Raw genomic sequence first — 26,719 nt, 5'->3', positions numbered from 1 at the left:
TGACATGAAATGATAATGTAATGAAAATGTGATAAAACGAGATGTAATGACACGAAATGATAATGTAATGAAAATGTGATAAAATGGAATGTAACAAATGGAATAGGAATGTAATGAAACATGTGAAGGAGATGAGAAAATGAGGTGAATGAAAGTGAAAAATGGAAGGAAATGAATGTGCTAGAGATGAAAAGAGATGGGATGGGACTCAACCTTTGAGATTCAAAAGCCACAAAACGAATAGATGAAATGCATGAAATAAATTTAATGTGATGGAAAAAAATGTAATGTAATGTCATGAATCTAATAGAATAGGGGAAATGAAATATAATGGAATGAAATGAACTATGGTATGCAATGAAATGTGATGTAGTGAATTGTGATGAATGAAAGAAAAGGGGATGAAATGAAATGTGATGAAATGAAATTGTTTGAGATTTGAAAGCCACATAATGTAGTAGATGATGTGGTGTAATGAGGAATGAAATTTGATAAAAGGAAATAGTGACTAGAATTGTTTGAGATTCAAAAGCCACATAATGCAATAAGTGGAATGAAAATATGAGACAATGAAGTGTGATGCATGGTGGTGATGTTGTAAGGAGACAAAGTACATAATAGTTGAGTGTTAAAAGTGCACCTTCATGTTGATGTTGTTGTCTATTATTGGATAACTGGTCTTGAATTTGTTGAATAATTTTGTGAAGGCTTTCTTGTGTAATCCTAATTTATGTACCAACTATTTGTTTTCAATGAACCCAAGATAAAAATGAAAACTAAATGAATGCAACTAACTGTCACTTTTTTGTAAAGAGATGCAAATTAACTATCATCATAGAGCATTTTAATAAAAAGGGACTAAGTACATCCACCACTAGCTTAGCTATGGTCATATGAATACTATGTCACTCCAAGAAGTACCAACAAACATGAACAATGTATATGAAAAATATGACAACTACTAGAAAACAAAAGCTATCGCCGTAGAAAAATAAAAACAGACACACAAACAGTCACTCGTCAGATGAAAGACCTCACCTAAGATATTATACAAAATTTTTCAAGGTACACATGGATTTCAAAACAAGAGGATACACTTACAAGTGGACACCAATAATGCATGAAATTAGAGGATCATTGGAGTTAAACAATGAAAAACCAAGGTAAAATAAAATATCATGACTTTATCCTAGTACCTCTAGTCAAGCACATCATTGAGGTACTAGAAGTACATAATAATAGAAAAAACCATTATTTGTGGACCGGGCATGCTGATAGTTGTGTGTAATAGTGTCAAGTTTTTTCATTTCTTCTTGGAAGCAACTATTGTACAAGTCAGATAACAAATCATGGGATGCATCAACAATAATTTAGTAGCAGATTTTATCTAGTGATGTGAATCAATGGGAATTATGGTGTTAGAGTGTCAGAGCCAAGGGACAAGTGTACCTGGTACTGGTGCAATAAGATGCAGAGAAGTAGATGTGTGGTAAGGCTAGTAAAGAGTGAGTGTTGGGCGAGCGATGGTGATAAATAGGCGGATAGCATGGGGATGAAAAAAAGCAAGGTGAAGAGTAGACCATGGCTATCAAGTTTATTGAGAAGTCTAAGGAAGTGTGTAAGTGAAAGCATGTCAGGCTTATCAAATTAGTCACAACAAGAGGGTGATGCTATCCAGGGAGGTGAATTAGGCAAGGGAAAAGAGCAAAGTGGAATTAGTGAACCTTTGGGAAATTGGTGTATCAATCTAAACTTCAAGCATTAGTTTAGGAGTAGGGTGAATCAAGTCATATAGAACAAGGGTCAACACAACTTGAAGATGCAAGAGGGTTAAGGTAGAGGAAACACCCTTGTTAGCATTAATGATGTTGTCGAGGAGTGCATTGCAATAGACATTGTAGGTGGCATTGGATGATGAGCTAATGATGTAGGCAGAGAATAGTTCGCCTAGGATGATGAAGAGTATGTCAGAAGTGACATAGGAGATAGGGGAGATAAAATCTCCTAAAAGTTTTGTGGGAAAAGCTTTGAGGGAGGTGGAAGATGTTATTTTGGGTAAGGTGATGAGTGGAGCATGATGGTTGATTAGTCTTAGGATTCTAGGACAAGGGTCAATGAAAGGGGAAGTAAGTGGTATAAATAAAGAGAAGACATGGCTAGAGACAAGGGGTGGAGATCAATCATCAGGTGACCTAGAAGAATTATGGAAAATGTTTTCCATAGAGAGAGTTTGAGTAGAGAATGTAGAATAGGAAGTCACATGTTTGCTAGGATTGATGGAGAAGGTGCAAAAAGATGGAACACAAACAGAGGCAAGACAAATCCAAGTGGTGGTGAATATGGAGTGTGTGCAAGTGCAATCACTAGAAGTGGAACTGTGTGTGGAGTAATTACAAATGAAGGAGAATGACAAAGGAATGTAGGTAGAGTGGTCACAAGCTTAGAGGTTGTAGGAATCTTTAACGATGGTGCAAGTGGGTTTGGAAAAAGTGCAAAATGAACTAGTGTTACTGTAGTCACAGTCTGAGTGATTTAGGGAGGTAATTACAAAGTCAAATGCTTTGTCATTGAAGCTATAGGAGTAGCTACCATTGAGTGAGTGGAAGGTGAGATAGTTGCAACAGCGATTGGGCGAGGCAAAAGAAAATGTGGAGCATTAGTGAATGGTGACTGATCAAATGTAGCAAGAGCAGGATGTGGCCCAACAAGTGATCACTACACCAAGGGTAAACAAGCCAATGGATAATGTGTTCATGGAAATGCAAAAGATGATGAAGGTACACTAAGAAGCCACATATTATATGGGACATTATCATTAGGCATTCCCAAATGAGAACCAGCAAGAGATGCAGTTTGTGGATAAGGAATTTACACATCTATTGAATGCACAATTACATGGTGGTTGGTTTTTGATTCCCATGGACATGGTGTGGGTACATAGAGGATTGACACTAGGGGCTTCTTCTTCTAGAGTTGGGTCAGAAGAAACATCATTGATTGGACACCCTATCTTACCACCTCCCCCAAGGAGGCTAGAATAAATAATTTGCCAAACATTATTAGGATGTAAAGTTGTCACTACCATCATAGTAGAATAAAAGTTGTGTTTGTTTTTGTGGCAAGCAAAAGGATAATTGTTGTTAATGTTAATGTATCAGATAAGCATTGTTTTCTTTATTCTTGGTCTTTTTGGATTGTATTTGGATGTTTTTAGTGTTTTGAGGGATATGTGGATTTTTGAGAAATATTTGAATGTTTATGGGATTTTCAATAGATATTTGAATGTTTTTGGGATTTTTGATAGATATTTGAATATTTTTGGGATTTTGGAAAATGTTTGGAAAGGTGTCAATCTCCATAAAAGTGGAAACAATATGATCTGTAGAGGGAGAAAGACCTTTACTTGTATGTAGGGAATTGAATGTCTGTGTGGATTCTCAATGAAAGATAAACACAAATTTGTGTAACATTTGGAGAGCCTGATGTTTAAGGTATAATTTTGTGTATATTGATAGCCTTTACAGATAATCTTAAGACTAAGGTTGGGATTTTTCTTTAGGTGTGTGTCAAGACAAACACTCACAAGGCTTATGAAAAGAGATTAGGGCCTTTTAGGGGCCTAAAAAGGCACTACAAGGCCTTGAAAAAGGTTTTTTGGCCTAAAAAGGTGTTTGGGGGCCTAAAAAGGCACTACGGGGTCTTGAAAAAGGCAAAATAAGGCCTTGGAAGAGGTGCTTTTGGCTTAAAAGGGCGTTTGGGGGCCCAAAAAAGGGCACTAAGGCCTTGAAAAAGGTGTTTTGGCCTAAAATGACATTTGGGAGCTCCAAAAGGACAATTGGGCCTTGAAAAAGGTGAAATAGGGCCTTAAAAAGGTGTTTGGGCCTAAAAAGGCACTTTGAGGGCCTGGAAGGACAAAAATAGGGCTTGGAAAAAGGTGCTTTTGGCTTAAAAAAGTGCTTTGGCCTAAAGAGGCATTTTAGGGGCCTAAAAAAAAGGCAAGGAGGTCATGGCAGTCTCTCAAACTTACACTTATTTATTCTGTGCCCCCTGTTTGGTGATGATGAAGAGTTCAATGGATATCTGGGCTTTTAGGATAGCATTGATATTGATAAGTAGGAGACAATTTCCACATCAAGTCAAATTGTGATATTGCTATCAAGATTTTAACTGTGTGATTTTGAGTCAAACTTATTGACCCATGTTTCATGACTAGTGATTCAACATAAATCCATCTCTCATGAGAATAAATGGAACACTTAGCACTCATTAGATCTAGGTGATGCTCATAGGGGTGAAGCACTAAGACTTCCCAGGAGGTCACCCATCCCAGTACTACTCTAGCTTGAGCACGCTTAACTACGAAGTTTCCTTCCTAGTTAAAACCAAAGCTTGCAACCCCATTTGCAAAACCTTCCCCAAGTTTTGTGCCTTATGAAACATTCACTAGAAAGCCCCTTAAGCTCATCAATTCATAAATAGGAGATAATTTCCATAGCAAGTCAAATTGTGATATTGCTACTAGGATTTTAACTATGTGATTTTGAGTCAAGCTCATTGGCCCATGTTTCATGAGTAGTGATTCAACATGAATCCATCTCTCACGAGAATAAATGGAATACTTAGCACTCATTAGATCTAGGTGATATTCATAGGGGTGAAGTACCGAGACTTCCTGGGTGGTCACCCATCCCAGTACTACTCCAACCTGAACACACTTAACTAAGCCTAGGATGGGTGATCTCCTAGGAAGTTTTGGTGCATCACCTAGATCTAATGAGTGCTAAGTGTTCTATTTATTCTCATGAGAGATGGATTCATGTTGAATCACTACTCATGAAACATGGATCAATGAGTTTGACTCAAAATTACATAGTTAAAATCCTGATAGCAATATTACAATTGCATTGATATATAGTTAAAATCTTGATAGCAATATCACAATTGCAATTATATATTTGTTGAAGGGGTCTAGATCAATCATGGCCACTGCAACATAAATAAGACTAATAATCCATTGGAAATTTTTGTTCTTGATAAGAGAAAAGAAGAGGGGACTCTGTAGGAGCCTCTTGCGTTATTCATGTTGTACTAGATTTTTGAAAGCCCAACGAGATGTTTCAGGACATAACTACGTTGCTTCTTAATACCATTGAGACACTCTTATTGTTTTTCAAGAGGTGATGGAGCCATAAAACATGTCATAAAATATTTAAATATTTTTGAATATAGTGGGCCTCACCGATGATTTCGTATAAGGCTAGTCGAGGTATGCAAACCTATCCTGAAGGAGCACCAATTATAGATAGACACTAGTTTGACATGAGATCATTGGTTTGAAAAATACATCAATAATTTATGCATAGTTTGTTTGAGTTGAAGTGTGCTACATTTGACAAGAAATTTGGGATGTTAATTTTTTGGAGTTTTCGGCTATGTTTGGCAAATATTACCACCCTTTGAATGTTTTGGTAATTTTTGACACTTTTTTGAATGTTTTTTTATAACTTTGACAATTTTTTGAATTTTTTTGACAATTTTTGACAATTTTTGAAATTTTCTAATAATTTTTGACAAATTCAAAATTTTTTTGATAAATTTTGTCAAATTTTCAAATTTTTTGACAATTTTTGAATTTCTTTTGATATTTTTTGACAATTTTTGAATTTCTTTTGATATTTTTTGACAATTTTTGAATTTCTTTTGATATTTTTTGACAATTTTTGAATCTTTAAATATTTTTTGACAATTTTTGAATTTTTTTGATAATTTTTGACAATTTTTGAATTTTTTGATATTTTTGACAATGTTTGAATTAGCGAGAGTGGAATGAGGATGTCAGTGAGATTTATTGGAATATGGAGATAACTAGGGCTGTGTGGAGGCACCTAAAGAAGTAAGGAGACCAAAGGTGGGCGAAAAGGTGAAAAGTGGGCTTGGATAGCTATATTTGAGACTCGGGAGGCAAAAAGGGGAATTTGGGACATTGAATGGATTTGAATGAGGGCTAAAATGGACATTGGTGATCATAGGTCATGGTAGATAGCTGAGACGTGTACTAGTTTTCCTGCAATTCATGTCTATGGTATCTCAATATATAATCTGACTCCATGTGTCTCCTGATTTGTTTTTCTTCCCTTTTTTGCTATTATACTGATTGTTTTTGCTGCTATGAACTGCATTTGATGCCAAGAAACCATTGAACTGTAACCCAAAAGTGTTTCTAAATTGGGTATGTGTGAAATTAACTCAACCATGCTAGGTAAGCCTTAAACAAGAAAAAAATGTTTCTGAGGAAGTTGCTTGCATGCGGTCTTGATTGTATTTCAGCATTGAAGGACTTGTGTTGTTTAGGGAAGTCCAAAGGTGCTATCTCTTGCTCCTTTTGCAACCAAGGTTGGCATTTCTCATTTCTTTTCTACCATATTTTTGGTGTTTTCTAGTGTTTTTTAATTTTTTTGGTATTTTCAGTGATGAGGTGTTTTTCAAAGCTCTAGACATAATTTTTTTTGAGATGGATGCTATTGATGGGTTCTGCTAGGTCTGTGCCATTACAATATGAAAGTATATAAGTACCAGTCCCAAAAGACTCTATGATAATGTAAGGGCCAATCTAATTAGCCTCCCACTTTCCTTTCTTTTCCTTATCATCTTGGTTCTTGGAGTTTTCTCATAGCACTAGGTCACCAATCTGAGAAACACGGGGTTTGACCTTTTTGTTGTAATATCTTGATAACCTATTTTGATACACTTTGAGGTGTTTATGTGCTGCACATTGATGTCCTTCTAATAATTCTAGCTGCTCTAGACGAGCCACTCTATAGTCCTCATCTTATAGGATGTCACAAAGAGTAACTCTCAAGGATGGGATCTCAACCTCTAAAGGAAGTATAGCTTCACAACTATAAACCAAGGAGAAGGGTGTTGGACCTATAGCTATCCTAACACTTGCCTTGTAGGCCTAGATGGTAGGGTTTAGCTATAAATACCAATCTCTACCAATATTGTTAACAATTCTTTTGAGAATGTTGATAATGGTTTTGTTGGTGGCCTTTGCTTGGCCATTGCCTTGGGGATAATAAATTGATGAGGAGTGGTGGATAATGTGATTTTTTTTGCATAATTCATCAATTATTTGATTTTTAAAGCACAAGACATTGTCTGTGAGAATGACATGAGGTATGCCAAACCGACAAATGATATGGTTTAAAATGAAGTAAGAGATTTGTTTTCCCATAAAGTCGGCAAGTAGTGCACAACTTTGACCCAGTTGGTGAAGTATTTTGTGGTGGTGATAATCTATTTATGTCTAATGAAGGAAGGTGTATGGATGGCTCTAATCAAATCAAAGATCCACTGATAAAAAGGCCATGGTGTGGGAAAAGGGTTGAGCTCTTGGGTTGGTGCATTAACAAGGTTAGCATGGATTTGACATTTTTTGCAAGTCTTAACACAGTCAATAGAATCCTTTTCCATGGTTGGCCATAAATAACCCATCCTAAGAATCTTCTTTGCTAGTGTAAATCCACTAGAGTGTAACCCACAAATCCTTGCATGGAATTCCTATAGAGTGACTCTCGCCTCGTCCTTTTCAAGACATCTAAACAAAGTACCATCAAGACCCTTCCTATATAGAGTATCAACCACCAAAGTGTAGTGTGAGGTTTTTTGAATGAAATTACATCTTTGGTTGCATGAGAGGTATGGGGAAATGGTGTTATGGTAGAGTTAAGTGATGATGGGGTTATACTAGAGGGGATCAAGAGTGTCTAATGGAAAATGATAAAGGAATCTAGTTGATTAAACACAGGTTGAACCACCTCTTCTACTAAGAACTCATACCACTCATGTTGCTCTAGTAACTAGAGTAAGGAGGCCAAGATAGCCATGGCATCTGCTACTTTGTTCTTATCTCTGGGAATTTTTTCAAAAGTAATACGAAAAAAATATTCCTAAAGTGTGTCAAACATATATTTGTAAGGCAATAAATTTTCATCCTTGGTCTAATATGTGTCAATGACTTGATTAATGATCAACTGGGAATCTCCATAAACCTCTAGCACTGTTAGTTTCTATTCTAAAGTTAGTTTGAGGCCCAAGACCAAAGCTTCATATTTTGCCATGTTGTTGGTGCAAGAGAAAAGTAGTTTGTAAGATTTGGGGATGGTAACACCCAGTAGCATGATGAACAAAATACCGTCACCTAAACCATGGTGTGTATAAGAACCATAAAAAAAGTAGAACTTCCAAGTTACCATCTCTATTTGAAGAATGTGCATATCTAGAAAATTAGCTAAGATAGGATTTGAGCTCTCTATAGGAACATTTTCCAATTGATCGGTAATGGCCTATCCTTTTATTTATTTCCTATTGACATATTCAATATCAAATTCAGTTAGGATCATTAGCCACTTGGCCAATCTACTTGTTAATGTTGTTTTGCTACGAAGATATTTGAAGGGATCGATCTTGGAGATGAGCTTGACATTATGTGTCAAAAGATAATGGCATAGTTTTTGGGAAGAAAAAACTATGGCTAAATAGGCCTTTTCAATAAAGGAGTAATTAAGCTCATAGTTGACTAGGGTTCAACTGATGTAATAAATGGCCCTTTCTTTTCCTTGGTCATTTTCTTGTGCTAAGAGGGATTTTATTGATTTATCCATTAGAGAAATGTACAATAGTAATAGTTTGTGTGATACTGAAGGTACCAACATAGGTGGATTCATCAAGTAGGTTTTGAGAAAATCAAAAGCCTTCTAACACTAATCACCCCATTAAAAAAAATATGTCCTTGTGTAGTAAGTGGGTGAAAGACACACACTTTTCTGCCAACTAGGAAATGAAACAATAGACTAATTGAAGTTTTCCTTGAAGAGAGCATAGCTAGATCAGGTTCTTTAGAGGTTTCATACCAACTATGGCTTGTACTTTTTCAGGATCAACTTCTATCCCTTTGGCCAAGACAATGTATCCTAGAAGCTTGCCTTATTTGAAACCAAAAGCACATTTCTTGGGATTTAGCCTAAACTTGCATGCTTCTAGGTGGGTAAATATCTTGTCCAAGATGGGGAGATGTTCTTCTCAAGTATGAGATTTGGAAAGGATATCATCCACATAATCTTCCATAAAGAGGTGCATTATGTAATGGAAGATAGTGGCCATGTCTCACTAATAGGTGGCCCCTGCGTTCTTTAGCCCCGAGGGCATCACATTCCAACAAAACATGCCCCATGCACAAGTAAATGTTTTTTTCTCTTGATCCTTTAGCACTATTCTAATTTGATTATACCCTAAAAATCCATCCATGAGTGAAAAAATGGAATAACCTACTGTTAGATCTACAATTGTGTCAATGTTGGGAGGGGGGAAATCATCCTTAGGACATGCTTTATTTACATCCCAAAAATCAATGCAGATGCATATGTTACCATTTTTCTTTGATATGGGTACAATGTTTGATATCCATGATGTATACGCTAAGGGCTAGATGAAGTTGGTGCTGATCAATTTCTCTAATTCTACTTTGACTAGTAGAGCTATGTGAGAATGCATTTTTCTAAGCTTTTTCTTAATTGGCTTGACCTCTAGAGAAATGTTGAGGTGATGAAGGATTAAGTTTGGGTATAATCTTGGCATGTCTATATAAGACCACACAAATTTTATTTGCCTCTTTTCAAAGAAGCAAATGAATGCACTTCTTTCTTCTGTGCTTAAAGATTGTGCCAAATAGATGACCCTCGTTTCCTACTCTACACCAATGTTGACTTGTTCTATTGGTTCAATCAAGATAGATGATATTTCCTTAGAGTTCTTGGGTAAGGTATCAATCACCTCATTCGTAGGTGCCATAGTTGGGTTTTCACCTTGGGATGTGTCACTTCTATTTGTTTTTATTTTTTTTCTTAAGATTAGTTGCAACTTGGTAGTGATCAACAATGCTATGAAATGCTCAACCTATTCTAGTGTGACTAAGATGATTGATACCAGACCCAACTGTATGCATTTCTTTAGTTCTTTGTGGACAAGATGGTTCAACCACCTTAAGGTAGATGAAGGCATCATGGTCGGTGTCAAAATGGGGAATATGGTGAGGCTGAGTTGTATCCTAGCTAGTGAGTTTGGGATGGACTAGGGAGAGTGATGCATAATATGAAAAGTATTCAGTGGGATTTATAGACATGATCTCGTTAGATGGCCCATACATTGTGTTAGTTAGGTCTATGACATGTTCTTCATCTAATGTGTCAAGGAAAGTAGAGCTTGTGAGGGGCAAATAGTAGTCATCTTCAAATTTTGTTGGAAAGAAGTTAGGAAATAGGATTTGATTGAAAACTTTCAATATGTTCATCATCTTCTAAGTTGCTTTGTTGTACTCTAATTCTTGGTGAAGTAAAACCCAAATGAGAGGTTTGATCCTTGTGCAATGAAACCATTGGATGTAGGCATGTGAACAACATCACATTCTTTGTCATGACGAGATTGTTCTAATAATTATTCGAATTACCACTTAGTGGAATCATCATCATCTTCATTATTAGAGGTGTCTATGGGTGGTTCTCATGTGCGATATGAACCTGGGAGGGATGAATTTACATTTATAATGTCAGTTATTTTTTGGTTATTACCATCCCCTTTTTTAGGTACGCACACTAAGGTGTAAGAGGAGGAATCGCTATACTTGGGACGAGACTCAAAAGAGGTTTGTGTCTTGACTTGTTCACTATACCCCACCCCTATTTTGGATCTATTGGACCTAAAATATGCTATTAGTGGTTCAACGATGCTTGTCCCTTTCCCTAAGGGACCATCTCCCACATATCCCATATTTTTCATTAGATCAAAACCTTTTCCATGTAGGTGGGGAGAGATGTCAATGTTTTTTTGACTAATTTCATCTACTGAGATTGGAGGTAATCCACTTTCTTTGACAAAATGTGTGTGATAAGGTCTATTGGTGGATGATGATTTGCCATGAGATCTCAGAAAAAAGGGGGGATCAAATAAAGAGATTGAGTACTCACCTACCCCTTTGCATTGTAGTTTACACTTTCTATCAAATTCTTTCATTAATCTATCCATTTCTTCATAGTGTGACTATTTAGGGTCTTTGGATGATGATGGTGAAGGACATGAAGAACTTGAACAACCAACTCTCTCTTTACCCTTAGTTGATGTAGATAAGTGGTTGTCATTTCATACGATAGAGTATGAAGTCTCAATTGATGTGGGGTAGTTGATGTCATCTGTCAGAGTGCCGATTTCTTCCATATTATGAGGAACAAGGGAGTTACAATATTAGGCAAAGTGTTGATCCCTAGGTATGGTCACCTCTTGACCCATGTACATAAATTTAAAACATTGATGGTAAGTGGAGGGAATGACCTACATGTCATAAAGCCATGGTCTTCCTAACTAGATGTTATAAGTTAATTGCAAGTCTAAGACCTGAAAAATAGTTTCTTTCATGACTAGTCCTACCTTGATCAATAGAATTAACCATGCCTTTGAAGGATAACTCCTTGTCATCATAATATTTGATTGTGATTTTCTTCCTTGGGTTAACAACATCCTCTGTATATCCTAGGGCTTTTACTAAATTTAGTGTGCAAATGTTGAGACCTTCCCCACTATCAACCAATGCTCTCTTAACTCTATTTCTACAGATAAAGACTTCAATATGCAAAGGAGAGTTTTGTGGTTGGATGATGGACATGTCATCTTGGGATGAAAAGGATACATAGTGAGGGGCAACTAGATTGCTGACCATGTTTTGAAATCTACTCACATCTAGGTCATTTGGCACTAAGGCTTTGGTGAGTATTTCAAAAATAGAGATATGGGTAGGAGTCTTAAGTAACTGGTTGACCAAGTTGTATTTGGGCAAAGAGAAACTCGTAGTTGCATGCTTAGAGTTTTTCATAGGTCCTAGTAAAATCACTTTAGAGGCTTGGCCTCAAGTGATAGCATTTGATGATTTTTTCTTGTCTTTATCTTGAATTATGATGACATTTACAACGTCATCAAAGTCGAAAATCATGTTGATGGTGTTGTCATAATGATGAGCATAATTAAACTTATTTTGAGGGGGTGTGTTCTAATTAGCTCTAGAGGATTCACCCTTTTTATGGCTTATGAAAGGGTTCTTGAAGGCCGTATGGTCTTCATATTGCTAAGGTTATTCAATTCAATAGTTCCATCATTGATTAATTTTTGTATGGCTCCCTTAAGGGTAGAACAATTGTTTGTTAAGTGCCCCCTATTTTGGTGGTAGGCACAAATGTGCTTGTCATTCCATCAATTTGGCTTGATTTGAGGTTCATAGGGTTTTTCCTTGGGAAGTACAATGAGTTCATTAGCCAATAGGGTTTGTAAAGCACTCTTATAAGATACCCCAATAGGTGTATACTCCTTGGGTATATCAGAAGACTGATATGCATGGAGGAGGAGCTTGATTATAAGTGACTTATTGATTAGATGTCAAGGGAGATTTCACATTAAGTTGATAGAATGGATGCACATTGACTTATCGAGGTGCATTTGGATTGGTGTTGTTGACAATAGGGTATGACTAATCTTGATGGGGTTGGGTTTGCAGTTTAACATGGTTAGCTTTGACCACCCCATCATTGATGGTGTTTTTGTTGTTGTCTCTCCACCATGACTTTTGTTTATCAATGGTCCGATAAGAGGAATTGTGAGTTTGTGTGGAATTCTATAAAAAATACTTACCATCTTTTGATAGTATAATAATGTCATTATTTATTAGGGTCGCTTCTACCTTAGCAACATTCTCTAAGATAGTTTTAAAATGTTTAGGCCCTTGGAGTTGGAGCTAGTAATTCATTGGTTTGGAGAGACCACTGATGAAGATGCCAGTCTTCTCTTTGTCTGGTATGTCTCTATAATATTTGGTGAACATGTGTGTCTCCACCATTGTAGGAAGATTTTGAATGACTAGTAAGGAAGTTGTTTTTTGTTGCATAGGTCAATCATTATAACTTCCCTTTTGATATTGTAGGAATATTGGGTGATGAACATGGAAGAAAATTGGTCAAAGGTTTTAATGTTGGAGGGTAGCTTAGAGAACCACTCCATGACTTACTTTCTAATGCTCCTAGGAAACAGATGTATTAGGTAAGTTGTGTCATGGAAGAACTCCATACTTAGGGTATAGAATTTTTTGAGCTGATCTTGTGGATCTAAAGTGCCAAAATATTTATCATATTTTGGTATTTGCACATTTTGAGTGAAAGGTGAGAAGGTAATGCTTTTATCAAGAGGACACACCTTTTTGAGGCTGAATTCTATGGGTTGTATTAATCCTTGCTGCATCCTTTCCATTTCCATTTGTACGTCTTGCAATTTTTGTGTGCAACATCTAGGGGTGACTCTTCTTCATCTCATTTAAAATTGGTCACATCAAAATTAGATGGAAATTTTGTACCTTTTTGTGCTAATGCTAGTATATAACATTCTTTGTCTTTATTGAGTATCTTGTCCATCATATCAACAAGTTCAGGATTTTGTTGGAAATATTAAATTTTATTTTCGATGCCCTTATCATCCCATATGTTAGATGAACCCATTGTGGAAAAGGATTCTAAATTTTGGTTGAACAAGGGTGACTCATGGGTAACTACATTTGGTGAACAATTTTTTGGTGTGACAGGTTCATTTGGTGTGACAGGTTCAATAAGATTCAGATGTTTCATGTGTTTGATGGTTTTGCTAGCTATTCTAGCACTCACTCGTATAGGTGACCATTTCGACTTCGTGGTTATACTAGTTTTATGTGGCATGAAATGTGAATAGGATTCCTTTAATTTTTATGCATTTTCACAATATGAGGGTTTTATTTGACCATGATTCATTTAGAGTAACAAGCTAGGTTGGATGAAGTGTTTGGTGATGCTAATAGGGTGAGTTCACTTTCGCAAAGTCAGGTGGGGAATGAATGAGTCTCTCTGGTTGTTTTTGGCTTCATATGAAAATTGTAGCAATAATGACTGTTGGATTAATAATGAAATTTGTAGCTTTTCTTGTTTCAAAAATAGTTTCAGTCAATTTTGGGATCTCTCAATCTTGAAAAATATCAATGAGAAAAAGGGTATCCAAAACTATTGCCGGTTTGCAAGTGTCATTTATGCAAATAGCATCTGTTTTAGTTTTTTGCTCAGATCTATCACATGATTGATCAAATGTTCTATTTCAATGATTATATGCATTATTTTAATATTCAAATGTGTTATTTTATCTTTTGTATGCGTCATTATAGTATTTCAATGCATCGTTATGCAAGGAAGATGTCCTATTTAGAATTTGGATGCATTCTTTTAAGGTCATATGTGATGCAACAAAGTTCAAATGTGTCATAGGATAGGCCAAATGCATTGTTTTATGTAGTAGATGTGCTATTTTAAAGTCTTTTAGCAACATCTTGTTTTGGACTTGGTTTCTCAATACCAGTTTATAGTTGCGTCTTTTGGAAGGACTGTGATCTGCACTAGTGTTTGTTATTAAATTTTAAAACACATCCAAGCACAATAACAGTAGAGACCAAAATAGAATATAAAATCACACACACCTAGAAAATGGAAGAAAAGGGCATCCTATTAAGGTTATCTAGAGCCAGTGACTAGTGAGTTTTAGTTTTTAACCAACAATGTTTGGATTTACCTCTCTTCTAATAGAGAGCTTCCCACCAATGTTAAGGAGGTTTGGTGCAACCCCTCATGAGACTAATAGAGAAGGCTATATTTTGAAAATGGGTGGCTTGCATTCAATTGGGAATACAAGATTGGGAGGCATTCCCTCTCACCAGCCCTGCTATAGAAACTCAAGAGGTAGCCTTTCTATGGCTAGATAATCCTACTTAGTGGAAAACAAAAAAATGGAAATCATGAATAGGTTTGAGAATTTGATCACTAAAAAAGAGTGAGAGCATATCCATACTGTCTTGACTTCCCAAACACAATAGGCACAAATGTTCAATCACTAGCCCTTATACTACGACAGACAAAGGGGCTCCTAGTTAAACTATGTGTGGGTTCTTTCCTCGTTCTATGGAAATCGATCTTTATAGAAGGTCAGGAATTCTAATCAAATCAAAAGAGTTGAGAGCATAGGCCTACTCCCATTTAGATCAGCGAGATCAAACACTTCCATTAAACTAGGTTTACAAATTAGAAATGCCGCATTTTGAATTAAAAAGGGTTGAGGTCCACTTACTTGATTCAGTGCTAGCAAAGGCTAGGTGCATTTATGAGGGTCTTGATTCTTGTCATGTGTTATCTGTAGCCTCAGAGTTTCTTGTTAGCTTGGAAGAGGCCTATACACAATCGATATTCAGATCTAGAAGTTAGATTCAACAAATTATAACTTTTATTTGATGCGCTATATGAATAAGCATATGCATTACATGATGTGTTATATGCACCATTTAATCTAGTAAATGCACTATAATAAATAGCAAATGCACTGTAAGATACTTTATATGCACTATAGGAATGCTTATATGTGCTACAAAAATATTTAAAAGTGCTACAAAAAGATTTAAAAGTGCTACAAAAATATCTAAATGCATTAAAAGGTTGCTCAAAAGCATTAAAATATAGTTTAGAAGCATCACAAGATTTAGATCTAGCCCTTGTGCATTCGAAGAAGACTTTGAGAGTTTACTATCATTGTTACAAAGCCTCCAAAATGTTGTAGAACCTACAACTAATCAAATCTGCACAAGAAACCAACAAGAAACACATATCTATACTAAAAATAAAGGATTAGATAGAAAGATCCAAAAATAGAGAGGCTTTGAGTCAAGCCCCATGATGGGTGTTAATTTGTACATGGTATATTCACATATTTATGAAAATTTAATGCAAAATGTAGATAAAATGACAACTAACTAGACTAAATCCAAGATATCATTGTCAAAATGTAAACTCTATGAGCATCTCATGTTTCCCTAACTACAACTACTAAGAAAGCTTTCAGACTAGCACCTCAATGATAGTTCTAGAATGGGAGTATGCTTAAAATGTAGATCTTCAAGAATGCATACAAGATCTATGACTATAATGTAGATCATATGTGGGTAACAATTCTTAGAATGCTATCAAAATGGACATGCAATGAGCTAAACATGTAATAAATGATACTAAATAACATGAAAACAATGCTAAAATGCTATGAACATGCTAAAATGATAACTCAAAATGTTCCTATAGTGCAAATGTCTAAAACTTGGGTCCTTTGGCTCTTGAATTTCCCTCCTCTTTATAGGATTTCAGAAGGGGTTGGGATAGGAATCAAGATTTTCACCTTTGACTGGTGGATGGAGGTGAAATTGAAAATATCTCATAAGAGACCAGAGGGAAGAGTCTAACAGACTTGGTTTTGAGGATAAATGAGGATTTTTCCAATTCTTTTAAATGAAAAGGGGGATTTTAACTTTTTTGAGGATAAATGACTTTATTGATTTAATAAATGTTCTATTTATTTTCAAAAGTTTGTCTTTTTCTTTCTCCCTTTATTGAATTTCATTTTATGATTTTGAATTGTTTTTCTCCTCTTTTTAAAGTTGATTTAAGTCCTGTTGATTTGATAGATGATTATTGACCTGATGTGATTTTTGATTTGAAATACTTTTGTGTTCTTCTAATTTCCTCAATTTACGTTGATTAATTGAAATTGTGTAATTTAGGTCTTTTCCAATTTTTGGGTGTCTATAGATACCTAGTGAGAGGTATGACTAGTTTTTCTTGTCTTCATGAGAGCGTATTCTAGTTCTACATGTGTCACATTAAAGGTCTAGGGTCTAGAGTGACTAGTTTAGGGTAACTGAACTCTTGAGGGTCCAAGGTCTAGTGAGAGACTAGTCTAGGGTAACTCAAGTAGTTTGACCATGTGATGGCACTCCCTAGAATGTAGCTTGAGTCACTTTCATGTTTTTTTTTGTTTTTCAAATTTTTAATTTTTTTTTAAAAATTTGCCTCTAGTGGTGTACTTGTTGGATGTTACTTTTGAGGGTGTATTTATTGTGAGTTGTTACTTATTAATTGGAAGTCATTTATTATTGATAATGGACTTTTATTGATGAGTATTAGCTATTCATGGGTGGTTTTTTATTGTTAAATGTTATTTATTTTTGGTGATTTACTTTCATTGATGAAAATTGGTTATCTGTCAGTTATTGTGTTTTTTCCATTTGACACTTGGTTTGCAAATGGATATTCTTTCAATGCTATATCTCTTTATTTTGAGACTTGATTTATACTTGGTTTTTGATATTGATATTCATATGTGGTCTATTATTGGTTGAGCATCTTGTTTGAATTTGGTTATCTTTCTATATCAATAGTTTGTGTACCCTTGACATAGATATGGCTATTAGGATTCCTTTCCTAGGATTGTTTTATAAATTGATTATTTGTGTGTGGATTGTACATTATCTCTCCTAAATGGTGGGAGTGAGAGTTTGATTAGGTGACCAAATGGTTGGGTGGTAGTGTCTTCTTACCATTGGGGACCCCTTAGGTTGATAGATGTTGGATGCTCATTGTAGTAGCTGTACCATTATCATTCTTATTCTTATATCAAAGACTTTTATTGAGTTGATGAATGTAGGTTATCATGTATCTTGTATTTTGATGTGCTTGTATCTATTCTTGTATACCCTATGACATGTGCAGTGGATTTTTTTCATTAGGTATATTTCATTGTATTAGTTGTATTTATGCATTTCCTTATGAGATGATGTATATGTTATTTCCTTATGATCCATGAATATGTACTAAAGAATTAAACTAACTAAAATAAAAATATTAATTGTGACTCTACATGAAGGAACACTTGAGGAATATAAAATTGTATTTGTGTACTTGATATATATGTGTATATTGCTTTCACATTATTATCTTGTGTTGTTTAAACTTAAAAAAAAATAGTTCGGTAAACTTTGAAGCTTGATAGGTTATTTCTTTTGGGTTCCCAAGTGGGGTGTTACGAAATAAATCCAAACTCAATATTAGAAGAATTATTTCCATTTCATTTGTACATTTATCATTAAAGTTGATACCATTTTATGATTACAACTTTTGAAGTGGAGAATCCTTGATAGCTCCTCAGATGTGTGTGTTCTAGATGGAATTTTTTGTACCACAACTACTAATTTAACAAAAGGTGATCTCAATTTTTTGAGGGGAAAAATCTCAGTTGATTTATTGCAAACAAGTATGATCATCTATGGAAAGACCTTTATGCATGTGCCAATAACTCTAGGTAAGTAACTTTGAGGTTTTTAAATGAGTCTTCACCATTGAATTATATGGATCATGCTAAATGTAACATATGTAGGATTAATTGAGAAAGAGGATATATGAAAAAATTTCCCTAGACGGTGAAGGGTTAAGTATGAAATTTATATTATTGGTCTTGTGTAGAGATATATAGGTCATTCTTTGGTTATGATGCTCTACAATGTCATCCCACTTGGATGATTTAAAAGTTGACTATGAATTTTATAAAGATAATATTGATGGGTTTTCCAAGACTGTGCAACTACTTCTATTTCAAAATGGATAGAAGAGAAGGATGTTGGACTGCATGAATCAATGAAACTCAATTTCATTTCATACATGGTGATCCAATTCCATTTCATGCAACCAAATGCAAAAAATGAATCTTCTCCATCATCTTCTAGGTGAGCCAAATAGGTCCAAGTCATGTTCCAGAAACAATTTTTGAAATTTTCAAATTCTGGAATTCTCATAAATCTAGTATTGTAAAATCCATCAGTCCCCAATTCTCACAAAGAAACAAGCTCTAAGTGAAGAGGATTGATTAAAATTAGGATATGATTATTATTTCTTTTGCTCTAAAAAAAATGGTTCTCGTTCTTGGTCACATAACAGGAAGCATTGACCCACTTTAGTACAAGGTGTAAAAAACTAGAGATATTTCAAGTTCGAGTTCCTAAACCCATTTTAGAAATTAAAAAAATAATATGACCTAAATAATAAAAAACTTTTTTACTAGTACACAAAATCTAGTGCACATTAGAGATTTTATGGAACTAGTATAAGGGACAATAGAACATAATTTCCAAAGATATTTAGCAATGGGCATACGAATAATTTGACTCACAATTGCAAAGCTAACCCTAGAAGGAAAATCTAAGTGGGGATCTTGAGGTTTTACAAACTAAAACCGAGAACTTGTTAGGGAGATAGAGACCATTCAAGCCCACAAACTAGGGATTGCCATCAAGATTCCTAGGACAATGCTCAAAAATAGGGAAGGATAAAAGGAAGCAATTCTCATTCAATTACCTTGAATTATCCATCATTTCAGGTTATGATGAAGCAACACTAAGATAGGGGTGAATCAATGGTGTAGCACTTTCAAACCAATTTAATACTATACAACTTAACCAAAAACCTCCACAAAGCACAATGCATAAAAGTAAAATATACATGTAAAGAGAACTCATAGCACCATGATTTTATTCTTAAGGTAACCCTCACCAATGAAACAATCTATGGGGGATGGTAGCCATAGGATGGTGCACTAATAAAAAATTATCTATTAAGAGGTTTGACATGTTGACTGATGGAGGTATAAATAGGATAAACAAGATACTTTGGTGGGGGGGGGGGGGGGGGGGGGGGGGTGGTGAATCAAAATCTTAAGCACTTAAATTTTCACCAATTCATTCACATATATCATTAAACTTGTGCATGTAAAAATTGTTGTAACATGTAAATCTGATCTATCACATGCATGAAAATAAATACAAAACAAAAATTTGTTACACAAAAACCCTCCAAGGTGAAGGTAAAACTGGGGTGGGGATGACACCCAAAAATCTTCACTACTACAGTAATAAAGTTAACCTTTTCTGGTTACAATTTTTTCTCATAAAATATGATCTATTTGCCCTATTAAAAGCTTAAGAGACTACTAGGTCTCACCTTGTTAGAGGATTTAACACTTAAAAAAAGTAAGGACTCTATTAGGAGATTTACAAAGATCTGTTAAGACCACTCAATGAAGAAATTTACCTTGATTCAGGTCAGTTAGAACTAATTCAGTACTTGATTCTTGGTATGCTCTATAAGCTGATTTTGAGCCTTCTCCTTGCTAATTGATCCTCTCCTCTAATATAATAAACTTCTCTTCCCCTTTCACTTCACTTCTATGAATAGGTCACTTTCTCTATTAAGTGATGCCAGAACCCTGTCACTGACTTTTGATCTGATCTCGACCCTTCACTTCCATGATCACATATTAGTCCTTGTTCACATGCATATACTTCAATTCTCATCTCCATGCTATTATACTCCACACACTGATCTAGGTCAAGATCTTCTCTATTTAAAGAGTTCTGTAAAGAGTTTTCTATATGGTAATTCCATAATAGCCTCTCCATTTGAATCATTGATCACAAAACATATGGATAGATAATCCATGTCATTCACGCATAAAACTCTCTTTAACAACCTCTACAAACATTAAATGTTCCATCCATGTTGACTCAAAAATATGTTACCTCAAAATTTGTTCTATTCGTAAATTTTATGAAAACTCTGCATTACTCAGTCTTTACTATTTTTTGACACTCGAAATTACTATTGCTCAGTCTATATAGTGATCAACACACACTATGTTACTTGGGACTTGTATGCTTGAAACTTTCTCAATTGCTGCTATGCTCAGCTTGTATAGAAAATACTTCATGACCATACACTTACTCGTCTACTATATAGCTCGGTACATACTTGCTTTTGTACATGAATTGGCCTATATAGAATAGCTCAATCATAGTGATGGTTGTCTGACTCTACCTTGTAAATGACTAAGTGGTTGACAGTAATAGACAACAATGGTAAGAGATACAACTAATCTCCCCCTTTGACATTAGTGGAAAAAATACTTTTTTCATATTTACATCTTTACAATACAATATGATAATGAGCTCTCTCCCTAAGTATTATGACTTTGCCAATGAATAATGAATAAACAATGTAAAAATGAATAATACATTAATCTCCCCCTTATTCAAATATGTTTATATATCTGTTTCTCCCTTTTCAAGTCTATTTCCCCTTGTTTTTGAACACTTTATGTTACAGCTACTGGGTCAAATTGGTGGAAGTAATCCATATTTGTCAATGAGTATTTTGTGAACTATGGTGATCATGGACAATGCACAATCCCATGTGGTTATGGTTGCTTCCATAATTTTATTCTAAAACTAAATTCTTGCATCTAAATGAATTAGACTATCAACCACTAATAAATTATGATCTTCTTTGATAAGATCTTGGGCTATCTTCAACTCTCTAAGAATGACCTCCAAATAAGGTATCATCATTGCTTGAATAAAGATCAATTTGGATCTCATATTGTTGTCAAGTAACTGAAGCTCAACCAATGTGCCTTGACCAATTAGTAGATTATTATAATGATCAATGGTTGATCCTAATGAATCTAAAATAATATTGCCGGATCTCTTCATCTCAGCCTAAATTTGGTTTAGTTATGGCTGGATGTTATTTGTGAATCTTGACACATCTGACAATATGTTGCACCTTTTGAATTAGTTCTATCATAACCTATATTTTCTCTTATAATTGCACTTTTTGCTCGATAACAATTATGGAAACTTTGTCCACAACCTTGGTCTCAAATCTTCTGCAGACCACTCCATCAATTTTTCATTTGACTCCATGTTTCCAGCATTGACTTGATCAACAATGTTTACAAGTTGGTTGATGATTGGTGCATCTTCATCAAAATTTTGTATATCAAAAGAAACAACAAAAATATGCTTTACATCGTATAGTACCTACTTTTGCTTAAGCTCTCTTCTGAACTCTTCTTGGCTTTTCTTCTTTGACAAAACTTCCTGTAGCAAAATGGTTTTCTCCAAGGTCAGATTTGCTAGATCAAATTTTGGTATCTTAATTATTTCATTGAGACTAACTCAATATCTGGTGAAACACATTTTATCATTTTTATTTTTCTTAGTGAAGGAGTGCTAATGCTCGACATTTCTTTGAGAGTTGGTGAAGGGACTTCACAACTTGGTCATGCTTGTGCATCGGTCTTCGAGACAACAATAGTCACACACAGTTTAACTTTTCTTATTTCTTTGTTTTCCTCAATATGAGGTGCTAAAACAATCTTACTATTGACAATTTTTTTTTCCTCTTCACCTTCTACCTTTGTACTTATGAGCCTTGACTACTTAGCCTCTGGAGTGTCAATGGTGTTGACATGTATAGGTGACATGATGCCTTGCAAAATTGGCACACCTAAACTTTCTCCACTATTGTAATAATCTTTGATGTTTATAGTGTTTGTCTCTATTGCCTTAGTTGATATTCCAAACATGGTTTTCCAAAGAAACTCATCTTACTGTTGTATAAATCCCATTGTATTCTATATTATCAAAAACATTCGGTACTTAGGAACAAAAATGATCCTATACTTTTTCAAAAATGTGTCTCTTTGATCCTAGGATAGATCAAGCATGACTCTAACTAACGTGTTAGTCCTTATCTTTTTCTCTTCTAACTCTACCTGCTACTACCTTCTTTCTAATATATCCAATAAATTCTTAGGTATTTTCTTCTCAATTTCAGTAAGAGCTCACTTATGATTAGAAATCATATCCACCATAGCCTCCTCAATTTTGGTTTGATCAACATTATCTAATGTATCATGCTTTAGAAATATAAAATTAGATAATCCTAAAGATCCTCATATATTTGCACATACCTCTTCAATAGATTTAGATAGCCCATTAGGTGGTCCTCTGACCAATCTTATTCTCTTTTTTCTAGGGGCACTAGGCTCTGTAGTCTTTTCTTTCTAGTCTACTTAGCACTAGCAACTGCCTTGATCCTTGGCTTATTTGGTGTTGGAGGAGAGGAGAGTGTCACTACTAGCTTCTTCTTTGTTCTTTAAGCCTTCTTTCTCAGTAGATTGACAATAGCTAGGGCTTTACCCTTGTCTTCTTCTTCCTCTTCCTCATCATCATTATCTTTGTCTTCATCCTCTCCAAGATCTTGTATCAACCATAATGGTTCCTTTCCCTTACCTAGGGTACCAAATTTTTCTTCAAGATCTTCAATCATTCTTAATCTGTTCTTTTCTTTTCCTTTAGTTAGAAGTAATCTTGATATTTACAGTTATTCTTTCTTTATCTTCTTCATATCTCCCAAAAGGTTCAACCTCAGTGTCTATCTCTTTATTCAATAATGTTACAATATTTGCAATCACTAGATCACTACCAATTTCATAGTCAAAACTTTGTAACTAGGCCTTCCTTGGCTTCACTACTTGCACAAATGTGTTGTTTGTATCTACAAGAAAGCATATGTCACTGTAGTACCTTATGACTAGTGCTTCAGGTATCCTCATCCTCATTTTCATCGTTTTCCTAAATTCATCAATGTAAGTATCCATAACATTCTCAAAATTTCTCCTAATTGATTAATGTACTCATTAATCTATCTTTTCACTAGTTTTTCTTATTCCCATACAATATTACCAACACTAGGAAAATACTTCTGGATATATGATGCAAGAGCATCCAGAGGTATAAGGGAAATCTTGTGTCACCCAAAAAAAAATACTTAGACTTAGTTTTTGTTTCATGTGTTTTCATTTTTGGACACCCATTTGGGTCAAATAAAGGTTCCAACTCTCACAGTTCCACTATTAGTGTGCTAGAAAATCTTGAAAATATAGGAGCATGCAATTGGGTCATCATTTTGGCGAACTAGAAGGTGTGAATTGGCTAGATGAATGTAATTATAATTTAGAGCATTCTAGAAAAAGAATCAGGTCAAAAGGCCCCACGGTTTGAAAGTTATTGCAGTTTTTCGAGTTTTGGAGAGCTCCTAAGAATGCTTCAAAGTCAAGTTAGGGGCATTAAATGACCTCAAAAAGGGCCCAAAAATGGGGGAGGAGTGAAGCTAGTCCATAGGGCTATAGAGCAATTTGAGAGCTTTCCAAAAATGTAAACAGTTCGTCAATTGGAGCTACGGTTCAAAAGTTATGCCTCCCGAAAGTTTGGTTACCGTTTTTGGATTCTTCTAGATTTGCACCGACTTCTAACGCAACTTCTGGAACCTTCTATTTGGTTAGTGGATGCCTACTAGCACTTTCTAGAATGTACTCCTAGTCCTTAACCCTTTGGGGTCTATTTAAGGAGATTTCTGGCATTGTAAAAGGCAGTTCGGAGTGGAGTTTGAGAGGAGGTACTAAAAGGAGAAATTATCTCCAGATTTATGCTATTGTAAGCCCTTAGGGCATGCTTTGAAGTTTATTTTCTCTGTACTATTTGTACTAGCTTATTTTCTCAGTTAATACAATTTTCCTTTTTTGTTGTGTCCATTCTGTTCTTGGGTTGTGTCCCGATCAAGTGGTATCAGAGATAGTTTTCCTGAGTGTGTAGACAGAGCGATGACTATGTGGCAGTTTGCACCAGGACTATGTGGTTGTGGGTTTGAGTTAAGAAGATGCCTCCACAAAGAGAGCATGGCAAAAGGGATAGAGCTATTAATCCTGAGGAGGTTAGAGCCCTCCAAAGGTAGGTACATGCATTGCAAGAGGAGCTCTGTAGAGGAGCAAATGTTGTCATAGGTGACGACATTGAGGATGACAATGAAGAAGAAGTAATGGAACCAGAAGGGGAATTTGATGGAGAAGTTCTGAATCATGTAGAGGATAGGCTTTTTAGGGCCATTACTAAGTTTGGGAAAGAGACCCACAATTGAAGTGGGTGTATTTTCAGGAAATCTTAAACCAGATGAGTTGATCGATTGGATCAATGAACTGGAAGAATACTTTGAGGATGAGGATATCAGGGACCCAGATAGGGTTAAGTTTGCAAAGGCCAAACTAAAAGGCTATGCCAAAATTTGGTGGCAAGAGGTTCAATTGGAAAGAAATAGAAGAGGAAAGGAGAAGATCACAAGGTGGGATCGCATGGTGGACAAATTGAAGAAATAGTTCATGCCTGTGGACTACGAGCTTGATTTGTTTAAGAAGATGCATGGGTTAAAGCAAGCAGGAAGATTAGTCCAAGAATATACAAAGGAATTTTATCGACTCTTGATTAGAGCAGGGCATGCAGAAGCAAATAAGGAGAAGGTTGCTCATTATATTAGTGGGTTGTGACCTAGCATCCAGGAGGAATTAAGTCTGGTAAGAATGACCAGCGTTGAAGAGGCATACCAATTTTCCCTATGAGTTGAAGAGAAGTTGAATAAAAGGTTTGAAGGAAGAAAAAGAGGGCAAGGTTAAGGAGGAAGGGGAAGCGGTAGATCATCTGGAGGCTGCAATGAAACCTAAAAGAAAAATGAAGATGTGGGTACTAGCAGTAACCAGAGGAATGAGGGTTTCAACCGCTCCCATGATCAAGACTTTGGAAATTAGAGAGGAAGAGGTAGAGGACATGGACAAGGAAGAGGAGGCTTCCGTGGTACCTGTTTCCATTGTAATGAAGAAGGTCATCGTGCCTTTGAATGCCCTCAACAACAAGGAAGGACAGATAGGAGAGCTGAGGGCCAAGCTAGGGTTGCTCATGTGGATGAGGATGCACAATCATCAAATTCAGAGGATGCAAAAAGAGGAGAGACCTTGGTAAATGAAAGAGTCCTACTAAGTGGTGAGATTGAACCAGGACAACGGAGGAGCTTGTTCCATACCAGATGAAAGTGTGAGGATAAATGTTGTTACGTGATCATTGATGGTGGTAGCACTGATAACTTGGTATTAGAAGAGATGGTCTCTAAGATGAAGCTCAAGAGGGAGAAACATCCCTAGCCCTATTGGATTGCTTGGGTAAAAGATGATCATAAGCTCCTGGTAAGTGAAATTTTTTTAGTAAAATTCAAAATTGGGAGTTACCATGATGAAGTTCTCTATGATGTTATTTTGATGGATGTTTGCCATCTATTGTTGGGTAGACCATGGCAGTTTGATAGATATGTAGTACATGATGGACATGCAAACACATACTCTCTAAAAAAGGATGGAGTTTGCCACAAATTGAAGCCCATGAAAAAGGAAGGTGAAAAGGTATGTAGCAGTGCTAGGATTTGTCTTGTTGATGAAAGGAAGTTTTTAGATGGCATGAAACATTAGCATATGTGCTATGCTTTGATTCCTAGGAAAGATAAAGAAGGTAGTAGTGAAATACCACTTGAAGTTTCAAATTTACTAGGGGAGTTGGGATATATTATCTTTGATAATGTTCAAGATGGATTGCCACCAATATGGCAAATCAGTCATCAGATAGATCTGATTCCAGGAGCTAGTTTTCCTAACAAGGCTGCTCACAGGATGACTCCTACTGAAACAGAGGAGCTAAATAGACAGGTTTAGGAGCTGTTGAGGAAGGGCTTGATTCGAGAGAGCTTGAGTCCATGTGCAGTACCTAAAGTACTTGCACAAAAGAAGGATGGAGAGTGCAGGATGTGTACAGATTCTCGAGCTATAAATAGGATAACCATCAAGTACTGATTTCCTTTGCCAAGGATGGATGATCTTATGGACTGCTTGAGTAGAGCTCAGTACTTCACAAAGATAGATCTCAAGAGTGGTTATCACCAGATACAAACTTGAGAAGGAGATGAGTGGAAAATAGCCTTCAAGACCAAGGAGGGTCTTTTTGAGTGGTTAGTCATGCCCTTTGGATTGACGA

The sequence above is a fragment of the Cupressus sempervirens genome, chromosome 4 (assembly GCF_028749045.1).
Source record: "Cupressus sempervirens isolate cs-2001-9-10 chromosome 4, ASM2874904v1, whole genome shotgun sequence".
Lineage (NCBI taxonomy): Eukaryota > Viridiplantae > Streptophyta > Pinopsida > Cupressales > Cupressaceae > Cupressus > Cupressus sempervirens.
The sequence above is the reverse complement of the archived record's forward strand: the minus strand, read 5'-3'. Positions refer to the sequence as shown.